Below are 13,227 nucleotides of genomic sequence, written 5' to 3' on the forward strand. Positions count from 1 at the left end.
GGACAACGAAACGGAAAGCAGAAAATCGTCGAGGTACCAGTGTTCTGTAAGGCTGCCGCGGGTGACAACCAAAGGGGTCGTGCTATGAAACGAAACGGCATCCCAGGTCAACACACTTCCTGTCGAGCCGTACGACGAGCGACAGCCATGTTGGTATCCGACCCCGCTGTCTGGGGCGTATCTGGACACCTGTTTACTGTTCATCGGGGCTCAGTTTGGAGCAAGACACATCACTCAACACAATTCTACGCCAGTCAATAGAATTCCAGGCTGAATGTGGCCGACACCACTTTAAAGAAAGAGTGAAGAAAGTGAAGGACACTTTTTGTGATCGCAAAAACGATCTGAATGTGAGGAAATGGTTCCTGCCAGTTGAACGGCAGATAGATGACAATGATGAATCAGCGGCGTTGAGTGCCTCCCTGACGTTTGCTCCGTTCTGTCGTCTCTGCAGGTCGTCAACTTTATGCCTGAAACTGTGTTCGGCCTTGGTTCACCCATTACTCCCAACATCGTCGAAGAATTGTATAGCTCCTACTCAAATGCCAAGTGATTCGCTGATTAATCCAACCGTCTCTTTGAGTCCAACTACACATCCTCTCCCAAATGCTGATATCTGAGTATATTGTCCAAAGGCCTGTCTGTGAGGCGTAGTTACTGTCCACTTTAGTACAGGGAATGAATTTCGCAAATATTTCATGCCCTGGTATCAATATGCCTCCTGTTTACCATCCTCGCCAGCTGCGCGGTGAAACTGCGCTGCTGCGACCCATATTCATCCATCGGTAGCCGAAATTTACGATTTTGCATTTTCCGTCGATGCCTTTATGAGTATCAGTTTGTGACCTATTTGTGAAATTCCTTCGTGGTGCATCGGGACTTATTTTTCTTTGAGTGTACAATGCTGTAACCTCCCCACAGTAAAATAATATGAATAATATTCACATTTAGTATAACCTCCCAACAGTAAAAGTTCCGAAACCTCCCAACAATAAAAAATATAACCATAACATTGACATTTAACGTAACCTACCAACAGATAAATTCCGTGACCTACCAATAATACAATGTGACTAACCTCTCAATAAAATTGTCGCTCACTTGTAACCTTCCAATAATGACTGAATTTAAACTGGTAAATTTAGGACGTCAGGAGTGCTGCGTCATGGCCCTGAAAATTCATTCTGAATAAATTGAAAAATCTTACCTCAATTAGGTCGCCGGATAACGCGTATATATCTGCTCGTACAAGAAATTTTTCTGGCGCAGCTCTGTGCAATGCTGCCCGATAGATTTGTCATGTATAAAAAGAAACAACTGATTTTTCCATTCAATAATCGGGATGTCCAAGGATTGGAGAAATTAGTAAATTCTTTAAATTGAAATGAATGATTGTCAAAAGTTACTTTTTATGAGAAATATTATTATTAGGAGATTTTTTAAACATCTACATGGGACTTGATATGACAATACTACATATACGCGAGGCTGCTTTTACCTTATACTACAACGCTCAGGCTCCGCCATCGCTCCACCACGACCGGCCCAGCCAACACGATACACCAGACGGCTCGCTAGCAACTACTTACTCCTACTGACACACACAGTTCCTACTGCATACAACACTTTGAGATTGTCTTCTAGCTTACACATCGCAGGCAGCGCGTGAGCAATCCATCGAAATTACATCTGCTCGAGTGCGCTAGCAACAAATTCTTTAATCATGGACCTCTTACATAACCCTCCACAGGGGGGGAGGCAAAAATTTGGCAGTGATGGTGAGTCAACTGGACTTGCCATGAGCAACAAATTTTTCTTGTTTTTTTTTGGTCATCAGTCTACTGACTGGTTTGATGCGGCCCGCCACGAATTCCTTTCCTGTGTTAACCACTTCATCTCAGAGTAGCACTTGCAACCTACGTCCTCAATTATTTGCTTGACATATTCCAATCTCTGTTTTCCTCTACAGTTTTTGCCCTCTGCAGCTCTCTCTAGTACCATGGAGGTCATTCCCTCATGTCTTAGCAGATGCCCTATCATCCTGTCCCTTCTCCTTATCAGTGTTTTCCACATATTCCTTTCCTCTCCGATTCTGCGTAGAACCTCCTCATTCCTTACCTTATCAGTCCACCTAATTTTAAACATTCGTCTATAGCACCACATCTCAAATACTTCGATTCTCTTCTGTTCCGGTTTTTCCACAGTCCATGTTTCACTACCATACAATGCTGTACTCCAGACGTACATCCTGAGAAATTTCTTCCTCAAATTAAGGCCAGTATTTGATATTAGTAGACTTCTCTTGGCCAGAAATGCCTTTTTTGCCGTAGCGAGTCTGCTTTTAATGTCCTCCTTGCTCCGTCCGTCATTGGTTATTTTACTGCCTAGGTAGCAGAATTCCTTAACTTCATTGACTTCGTGACCATCAATCCTGATAAGTTTCTCGCTGTTCTCATTTCTACTACTTCTCATTACCTTCGTCTTTCTCCGAATTACTCTCAAACCATACAGTGTACTCATTAGACTGTTCATTCCGTTCAGCAGATCATTTAATTCTTCTTCACTTTCACTCAGGTAGCAATGTCATCAGCGAATCGTTCCATTGATATCCTTTCACCTTGTATTTTAATTCCACTCCTGAACCTTTCTTTTATTTACATCATTGCTTCCTCGATGTACAGATTGAAGAGTAGGGGCGAAAGGCTACAGCCTTGTCTCACACCCTTCTTAATACGAGCACTTCGTTCTTGATCGTTCGCTCTTATTATTCCCTCTTGGTTGTTGTACATATTGTATATGACCCATCTCTCCCTGTAGCTTACCCCTACTTTTTTCAGAATCTCGAACAGCTTGCACCATTTTATATTGTCGAACGCTTTTTCCAGGTCGACAAATCCTATGAAAGCGTCTTGATTTTTCTTTAGCCTTGCTTCCATTATTAGCCGTAACGTCAGAATTGCCTCTCCCGTCCCTTTACTTTTCCTAAAGCCAAACTGATCGTCACCTAGCGCATTCTCAATTTTCTTTTCCATTCTTCTGTATATTATTCTTGTAAGCAGCTTCGATGCGTGAGCTGTTAAGCTGATTGTGCGATAATTCTCGCACTTGTCAGCTCTTGCCGTCTTCGGAATTGTGTGGATGATGCTTTTCCGAAAGTCAGATGGTATATCGCCAGACTCATATTCTACACACCAACGCGAATAGTCGTTTTGTTGCCACTTCCCCCAATGATTTTAGAATTCTGATGGAATGTTATCTATCCCTTCTGCCTTATTTCACCGTAGGTCCTCCAAAGCTCTTTTAAATTCCGATTCTAATACTGGATACGCTATCTCTTCTAAATCGACTCCTGTTTCTTCTATCACATCAGACAAATCTTCACCCTCATAGAGGCTTTCAACGTATTCTTTCCACCTATCTGCTCTCTCCTCTGCATTTAACAGTGCAATTCCCGTTGCACTCTTAATGTTACCACCGTTGCTTTTAATGTCACCAAAGGTTGTTTTGATTTTCCTGTATGCTGAGTCTGTCCTTCCGACAATCATATCTTTTTCAATGTCTTCACATTTTTCCTGCAGCCATTTCGTCTTAGCTTCCATGCACTTCCTATTTATTTCATTCCTCAGCGACTTGTATTTCTCTAATCCTGAGTTTTACGGAACATTTTTGTACTTCCTCCTTCCATCGATCAATTGAAGTATTTCTTCTGTTATACATGGTTTCTTCGCAGCTACCTTCTTTGGACCTGTGTTTTCCTTCCCAACTTCTGTGATGGCCCTTTTTAGAGAAGTCCATTCCTCTTCAACTGTACTGCCTACTGCGCTATTCCTTATTTCTGTATCTATAGCGTTAGAGAACTTCAAACGTATCTCGTCGTTCTTTTGTACTTCCGTATCCCACTTCTTTGCGTATTGATTCTTCCTGACTAATGTCTTGAACTTCAGCCTACTCTTCATCACTACTATATTGTATTCTGAGTCTATATCTGCTCCTGGGTACACCTTACAATCCAGTATCTGATTTCGGAATCTCTGTCTGACCATGATGTAATCTAATTTAAATCTTCCCGCATCTCCCGGCCTTTTCCAAGTATACTTCCTCCTCTTGTGATTCTTGAACAGGGTATTCGCTATTCGCTATTACTAGCTGAAACTTGTTACAGAACTCAATTAGTCTTTCTCCTCTCTCATTCCTTTTCCCAAGCTTATCCTCTCCTGTAACCTTTGAAACGTCCCCTTAGAACAATTATACAAGACTATGCTTAAACTGACACACAATATTTTTAGCGCAACGCAATCTGACTTTCAGAAATCCCTACAAAAGAATGGTCCTGACTAACATTAACCTATGCGTTTCACAAATAGCTTACCTCACAAAAATCTTGGTTACTCGAATACAGCGAGCGCCACTACTGCCAGCTAAATAAAAGATTCAAACTACGGAAGGCACTAACTACTGATAGGCATAGTTAGCAAATGAAAGATTTTGATAGAGAACAAACAATGTATTTACCTTAATAGTGCTGAAAAATCATAATGTACATAGCAGTTCATAATATCCAGTATTACAAATTTCAAATCTCCGCCATTTCTCTCCTCACATCCACCACTGCTGGCGGCTCACCTCCAACTGCGCAACGCTACGCACTGTTCACATCCAGCTGCCCAACACTACAATGGCAGACAACAATGCAAACTAGCCACAGACTGCACACAGCACAGCCAGTGATTTTCGTGCAGAGCGCTACGTAACGTTGCCAATAAGAAAACCTAAACAGCCTACTTACATAGCCCCTATGCTCCCCACAAAAAAATTTTAGAAATTGTTTTGAGCACTGGGCAATACATATTTGTTAAAATTTTTCATAATGGTAATTACAATAACAAAGAAATCAAATGCACACACTTATTGATACAATGTTGGTCAAAAGCTAAAATTTTCTCACAGTCCATAAAGATAGTCCTGATCATTCATCATAATCGTAATTACAGTTTTTTTTCACAAAGTCTCATTAGTAAAAGAAATTGCACACAGAAGTAGTGGATTTCCATGCAGTCTTGAGGAAGTAGTGTTGTCGTTCCAACGGAAAGACAGTGCTGACTCTTGACATGCAGACAGGTAATGGGCCACAACAGTGCAAACCCACAGCAGAGACATTCGAAGTTTTGAAGAATATTGGTAGGTAGGTCATCACACAGCAGAACCACTATAGTCTTGGTAGAGAGTATGGTATTGGTGGGCCACCAGAGGTGCAGACCCACTGCAGTCCTTCTAGAAATAATGGTACTGGTGAGTCAGCAAAGGTGTAGACCCACTGTAGTCCTTGTAGAAATAATGGTATTGGTGGGTCATCAAAGGTGTAGACCCACTGTAGTCCTTGTAGAGATGGCCAGCAGCCATCTGCTGCGACTGTGCAGGTGCACAATCACCATCGAAGAATCTTTCAGAGAAGATAGCAAGTCCATAAACCACCACTTGTGCACGCACAAAGTTTTTGGAATTGTCCTTAGAAGTCTTGCAGACAATATAGCAAGTCCATAAACCACCACTTGTACACTCACGAAGTTTTTGGAATCGTCCTTAGAACCAGCAATGCTGTTATCCAGTCCCTTGCTGAATTAGTAACACACGTGCAAACACTAACAGTCCCAACTTCTCACATATTGTCCATATAGTATGACCAACAGAAACGTGTGCAGTGAAATGGAACTTACAAGTTAATAATATGATGAACTGGTGTCAATTACAATTTTATAACATAAGAATACAATTACAAAGGTACAAAATACATCATTAAAGAACATAACAATACAGATAACATTTGTAGTACAGGCTTTACAAAAGAATCGAACTAACATATACATCAGTGTTACAGGAAATATGACATAAGTAAATACATAAAAGATCAGAATAACTTTTGAAACATCAACTTTACACATGAGCATTAAAACAAAACAGAATAAATAATGTCTAAGCATATTTACAAGGTAAATAACATATTATTAATGCCAATTATATTTGAGGATAACAGTATTCCTCATCATAGTGAATGTAGCTTAGTATTAAAAGAAAAAAAAATGCTATGAAACTACACAGAGAGAGGAAGGAAACAAATACACAAGGGTACACAAACACATAGTGGGATAACACCAAAAGGAAAGGACAGGGTTCGTTTTCAGTGTAACATTTGGTACTGCAGTCCAACCCAAAACTTCATTCCATAGATATTTCGTCTTATTTCAATATTTTCTCCAGCCAAAAAAAATCCTATCCAAGCATGCTTTCTGTATTTTTCTCGTATAACCTCTCAGTGCATTTCTTCAAATTCATCGCAACTCATTCTCTTATAGGCTACCCCCTCTTAAGCTAACTTAAATCTACTGAGCTCAGATATATATACTAAGGGACGAGGCAATGCAGCAGCACAAAACAATTAACACAAATATCAATGACAAAAATTTCAAATTGGCAAAGCAATTCCAATATTACAACTAATATAAGGTACTGTGCAGCAAACAAGAAAAATAAATCCGTGGTAAAACTGGCTTAACAGCGTAATACAAAGTGAAATTCAGTAACATTATGTCTGGCAAACAGCAGCAGCAAATCCAATAACTTATATCTAAACATGACAAAGCTCAAGCAGAAAAAAACATTACACTAAAGACAACAATGCAGACAAGGGAAATGTATATTCACATCTTAATGTCTATGTAATTAAAGTGGTGCACCACAAAACTAATTCTACAAAAAATTACCAAGTACTTGAAAAGAAAGTTATATATGCAGTTACTGTTATTAGTCCCTTCTTATTGTGCTCTCCATTTCAAGAGCTCCTTTTTCGAAGAATGTGGAACAGAAAATAATTATTTAATAAATCTGTTGACAGAAAGTGTTCACATTAGCAGATGAATTTAAGTTTATTTTATAAAACCAATGCTGAAACACAGCTGGAAAACAGGTATCAAATGAAATAAGCAACTACGAAAAGCAAAGCATAGAAATATCATTCAATAGTCATGTGACATTCATAAGTTAGTAGAAATTCTCTCAACTCTCGTAGAAAGACGCTTGTCATAATCAGGTGTGCAGATGTAAGTATCTTTCCAAGTAATTAACGCATTGTATTTGCGATGCTTTCTCTAAAGGAATGTCAATGGCGAGGATAATAGCCTCTTTTTTTTTCACCTAATGGCTTTCTTTTGTCAGACGACTACCTCTCAGCTGGGCGCCCAAAACGCATTATGTCAAGGTCACTTACCTTTCTTACCGAAATATTTACGACAGCAGTTTCCGCTACACTGACAGTCTCATATAAAAATATTTCACAGGTCAAGAATTTGCGTTACAAATCTGTAGAAACAAAATCCTATAAATATAACAGTGTCCAAAAAATTTTCGCCGGCATTGTGATACATTCGCGCATTTACACACATTTCATAACTCTTAAAGTACGATTCTTGGTTTCCAACAACCTTTTTCACAAACCAGAGTCCCTAAACACTACTCATCATTCCTTACCTTATTCGTCGACACTCCTTCAATATTTCATCATAACAGATACGTAGCTTAATCAAATAACTAATATAGCATCAGCTTATTGATCATAAACATACCTCAACAGCATAATACACATCATCATCGTAATAATAACATCATAACACCTCAGTCAACTCTCAAAATCGTCGTAGCTTCCTCCAATAATTTCAAAACCTAAAAAATATTCTCTGCTCATTTCAATAGTGTCATCTACTTCAAACGTACTTTAAAAATCATGATCTCATACCAAATACATCATTCAAAGCTCTCATAGTATCACAATGGGTCCGAAAAAATATGAACAGTTCACAAAGTACAGACAAAATACAATTTCGTAAGTGTGAAGTAATCCAACTCTGTAATTGCGTAAACATGTGTCATTGACGTAGTAAAATGATGTTTGTTTCTTGTTAAATGATCAGATAGCTGTGTAATTTATGTGTTAGAGAAATATGGTGCCCGCATCTCGTGGTCGTGCGGTAGCGTTCTCGCTTCCCACGCCCGGGTTCCCGGGTTCGATTCCCGGCGGGGTCAGGGATTTTCTCTGCCTCGTGATGGCTGGGTGTTGTGTGCTGTCCTTAGGTTAGTTAGGTTTACGTAATTCTAAGTTCTAGGGGACTGATGACCATAGATGTTAAGTCCCATAGTGCTCACAGCCAACCAGCCATTTAGAAATATGGTACCGATGTGTAAAGTTGTATAAGTAAATACCATATTAGCTAGGGCTCCTTGTGCTTGCCAAACACATGGTACACAAAGTGTGTACCCCCCTGAGGATTAATGTAATTATACCCTCAGGTGTTACAGATTACAACAATAGAATGAAATTATTACGGAAAACCTTTGTATCATTGTACTTCAAATATCTTTAAAAATAAATGTTTTAAGTACAAAATTAATCACTGAAATACGTATACTGTAGCGCTAAACTGTGCGTCTTGTTGTAAGATAATCTCTGTGGAAGTGTCGTAGTTATTGTCCTCTGAAAGCTAAGTTCTGCAGAAGTCAATGTACTTACCTCATGATAATAGTCTAAGTCTGACTAAGCATACTAATAATGTAAAGTGAAAAGTTTTATGGCAAAGACAAAGTTAAAAAGCAGATTATCTTTCAATAAACGGTTTTATATGTGAAATGTGGTGTAAACCTTTACTCTTCCTAGTACGCAGAGTTTCAACTTGAACGCAATTATCATACGGTATACGTCGGTAAGGAATACTGGAATTTTTCTCAATGTTAGCGTCTATGTTATTTTTCTCTGAGCCAGCCGGCGCACGTGGCTGCCTGCGGTGCGAGTCATTGTCTGTCTCTTTGTTGGCGCGGGTCGTTACTGAGATTAGGAGACCTGACTTCTACAAATTCACGTTGTCGAAAGTGCCCTGCTCTATTTGAATCCCGCCAGTCCTGATAAAATTCAGGTCTGTCGTTATGATTATATCGTCTGTCGTCATGTCGGTAGATCCCACAGTTTCTTTCTTGTCGGTCACGTCGTGGAGAATTTCTCCCTGAATCGTAACTGCCCGCTGAACTGTTGCGTCTGAAATTATTCTGTCTCCCTTGATAATAATGGTTCTGGTTACCATATTGTCTGTTTCTATGATTGTCTCTATCATATTCATTACTACGGAAATGTGATCTTTCTCTGTAACTATTACTCTGCCAGTGGTTGTCATACGGGTGGTGTCTGTTTTGGTCACGATTTGTGTTGTGAGAATAGCCTTGTCGTGTCCAGTTATTATTTCTGTCGTCACGGAATTGTGACGAATGTGACCTGTAGTGATTGTTTCCCTGTTTTCGCATCCCGCGACTGTCTGTGTCAATTTCTAATTGTTGTAAGAGTCCCTGAAAAGCTTCAATGTCGTCTTTGCAACGTCCTGCCAAAATAATATGTCGTAAATGTTCAGGCAATTTGATTAAGCAAATGCGGATGAGTTCTGAGGGGCTGTATGGGTTTGACAGGTACTGATTCTTGTGCAACATGTCTTCAAAATATTTCACAAGACTGGAAAATTCAGATTGTTCGAAATGTTTCATCATTATGATGCCATGTTTTACTCGGTCTTGTGTGGCTTGAGACCAATATGCTGAGAGGAAGGCATGGTAAAATTCTCCTTCACTGTGGCAATCGTGAATGACCGATCGCATTCTTACAGCTGGTTCATTCTCTAAGTAGCCACACATAAATTCTAATCTGTGTTCTAATGACCAGTTGGGAGGAAAACAATGAGAGAATTGATGGAGCCATGCTTGTGGATTAATGTCGTTGCCAGAATTCTTAAATGTTTTGAATTTACGTGTAGTAATGAACAGCTTATAGTCGAAATCATCGTGTCGGCGAGTCACATGTCGGTCATTGTTACGTCGTTTCGGCGGTTCCATCTCAAAATTCGGCGTGCCTTGCCAATTTCTTTCATAATTTCCGAAGTGCCCTGTGTTATTATTTTGTGGCTGTTCCGTATTTCTATGTCCCTCTTCCCGTATTGGAGCGCGAGTGTCCTCTGAAATACGTAATTCTTGTATTACCTGTGTCAGCTGATCTTTTGTTTCCCGGATTTCTCTTTGGTGTTGCGTATTAATTTGATTCAGATTTTGTTTCAGTTTCCTAATTTGTTCGCACTCTTCTGTGTCATTAAAGACTACCGGTTTTGTGTCATTCAGATTATCATCTACCTTTGTAGATAAGTTAGTGACCTGATCCGAAAGTTCGGCTACTTTCTCCGATAGTGAACACATTTCCTCAGTGTGTTTTTCTGAACCAAGTTTCAGAGTGTCCATTTGTGTTGAAATCTAATCTACTGTGTCCTTTAAGTTTTCCTGAGTTTTTGCAAGCGAATCAGTAGATGCAACTGAGTCAATTTTAGCCCACAAGGTCTCATGATTTTCATGAACAATGGTTTGCAGTTCTTTTCTGGCTGCTTCGTGATTCTGTAATGCATTTTCATGCCGCGAAAAAGTAGGTTGAAAATGATCACAAATTTGTGTTTTTACGTCATTACAGACTTTTTGACATTTCGATTCAATGTTATGTAACTCAGTAGTTAAATCTTCACGTGTTTATTCAAGTGTGGTGTCTAACTTCCGAAGATTTTGTTCCATTGTGTGTAACTGTTGCTGTGTTTGTCGCTGGTGTTGTTCCATTGTGTCTAACTTTTGAAGTTTTTGCTGTGTTTGTCTCTGATTTTGTTCCATTGTGTCTAACTTTTGAAGATTTTGTCCCATTTGTTTCTGATTTTGTTCAAGCGTTGTGTCTAACTTTTGTAGCCTTTGTCCCATTTGTTGCAATAACTGTAATAACAGTGCACTGGTGTCTGAAACATGTTCATCAGTGCTATTCGGCAACGCATTTGAACTGGCAATATTCGCAGTTTGAATAGCAGAAAATGTGTCTTGACTTATTTGAGAAAAGGGTGAGGACGCAAAACCTGAATCTACAGTATTTGCAAGATTGTGTTCTGTCATTTCGGATTCCTGAGGGAAGCTGTTGCCGACCGATCGATCGATAATGCTTCCCTGTTCACTAATTGTTTCACTGTCTACACCATTGTTTGCAGCCCGCTCCATTTCCCTATGTACAGTTACCAAATTACTACTTTGAACATTAGTTAATCCATTACTCGGTGGCGCTAACACACTGCTTTCATCTTCACTGTCATTTCTCAGTTTACTTTGGAGCCTAGTATTACGTTTTTCACACGCCATTATTGTCACAATATTTCACACGACAATACAGAAAAACACAATTTGAAGAGCAAAAATAAGAGAACACATTAACATAGCACTGAAAATAATACCTAGTTAATTGCAAGCGCAGCTGCGAAATACTTGGTGCAAATCTACATGCATGCCACGACTGTTTTACTGTGCAACAATGAAAAACCACAACTACAAAGGAAATTCTCTCTATAATTACACGCTAGCAATAAACAAAAGCTACTCTAAATACACAAACTACAAGAAAAAATCAGAAGATTCCAATGAGGTATCCTGGCAGGGTCGCCAAATGAAACGTCCCCTTAGAACAATTATACAAGACTATGCTTAAACTGACACACAATATTTTTAGCGCAACGCAATCTGACTTTCAGAAATCCCTACAAAAGAATGGTCCTGACTAACATTAACCTATGCGTTTCACAAATCGCTTACCTCACAAAAATCTTGGTTACTCGAACTACTGCAATACAGCGAGCGCCACTACTGCCAGCTAAATAAAAGAATCAAACTATGGAAGGCACTAACTACTGACAGGCATAGTTAGCAAATGAAAGATTTTGATAGAGAACAAACAATGTATTTACCTTAATAGTGCTGAAAAATCATAATGTACATAGCAGTTCATAATACCCAGTATTACAAATTTCAAACCCCGCCATTTCTCTCCTCACATCCACCACTGCTGGCGGCTCACCTCCAACTGCGCAACGCTACATGCTGTTCACATCCAGCTGCCCAACACTACAATGGCAGACAACAATGCAAACTAGCCACAGACTGCACACAGCACAGCCAGTGATTTTCGTACAGAGCGCTATGTAACGTTGCCAATAAGAAAACAAACAGCCTACTTACACCTTTTCTTCTAATCCTTCCCCTACAACTGCATTCCGGTCGCCCATGACTATTAGATTTTCGTCCCGCTTTAGATACTGCATTACCCTTTCAATATTCTCATACACTTTCTCTATCTGTTCATCTTCAGCTTGCGACTTCGGCATGTATACCTGAACTATCGTTGTCGGTGTTTGTCTGCTGTCAATTCTGATTAGAACAACCCGGTCACTGAACTGTTCACAGTAACATACCCTCTGCCCTACCTTCCTATTCATAACGAATCCTACACTTGTTATACCATTTTCTGCTGCTGTTGATATTACCCGATATGTATCTGACCAGAAATCCTTGTCTTCCTTCCACTTCACTTCACTGACCCCTACTATATCTAGATTGAGCCTTTGCATTTCCCTTTTCAGATTTTCTAGTTTCCCTACCACGTTCAAATTTCTGACATTCAACGCCCTGACTCGTAGAACGTAATCCTTTCGTTGATTATTCAATCTTTTTCTCATGGTAACCTCCCCCTTGGCAGTCCCCTCCCGGAGATCCGAATGGGGGACTATTCCGGAATCTTCTGCCAATGGAGAGATCATCATGACACTTCTTCAAATACAGGCCACATGTCCTGTGGATACACGTTACGTGTCTTTAATGCAGTGGTTTCCATTGCCTTCTGCATCCTCATGTCGTTGATCATTGTTGATTCTTCCGCCTTTGGGGCAATTTCCCACACCTAGGACAAGAGAGTCTAGTCACAGAGTATATACATTATTGATAAGTGCAGAACATATTAAGAAATGAAACAGAGTGCACACGCACTGAGTACAGAACATATTAAGAAATGAAACAGAGTGCACACGCACTGAGTACAGAACATATCAAGAAATGACAAAATGTATACGCAATGAGTACAGAACATATTAAGAAATGAAACACTGTATACGCAATGAGTACAAAATATATTAACGAATGACAAAGTGCACACACACTGTAAAAGTTTTCAGCATCATTTTTTTTATAAGAACTGAATACATCATGAAATGATATTAAGTGCATACGCACTGTATAGGTCTCTAACATTTTACAAGAACTAGGAAAGGAATGGGAAGGATAGCATCATGGTTGTAGCACAGT

This window comes from Schistocerca cancellata, chromosome 5 (genome assembly GCF_023864275.1).
Source record: "Schistocerca cancellata isolate TAMUIC-IGC-003103 chromosome 5, iqSchCanc2.1, whole genome shotgun sequence".
Lineage (NCBI taxonomy): Eukaryota > Metazoa > Arthropoda > Insecta > Orthoptera > Acrididae > Schistocerca > Schistocerca cancellata.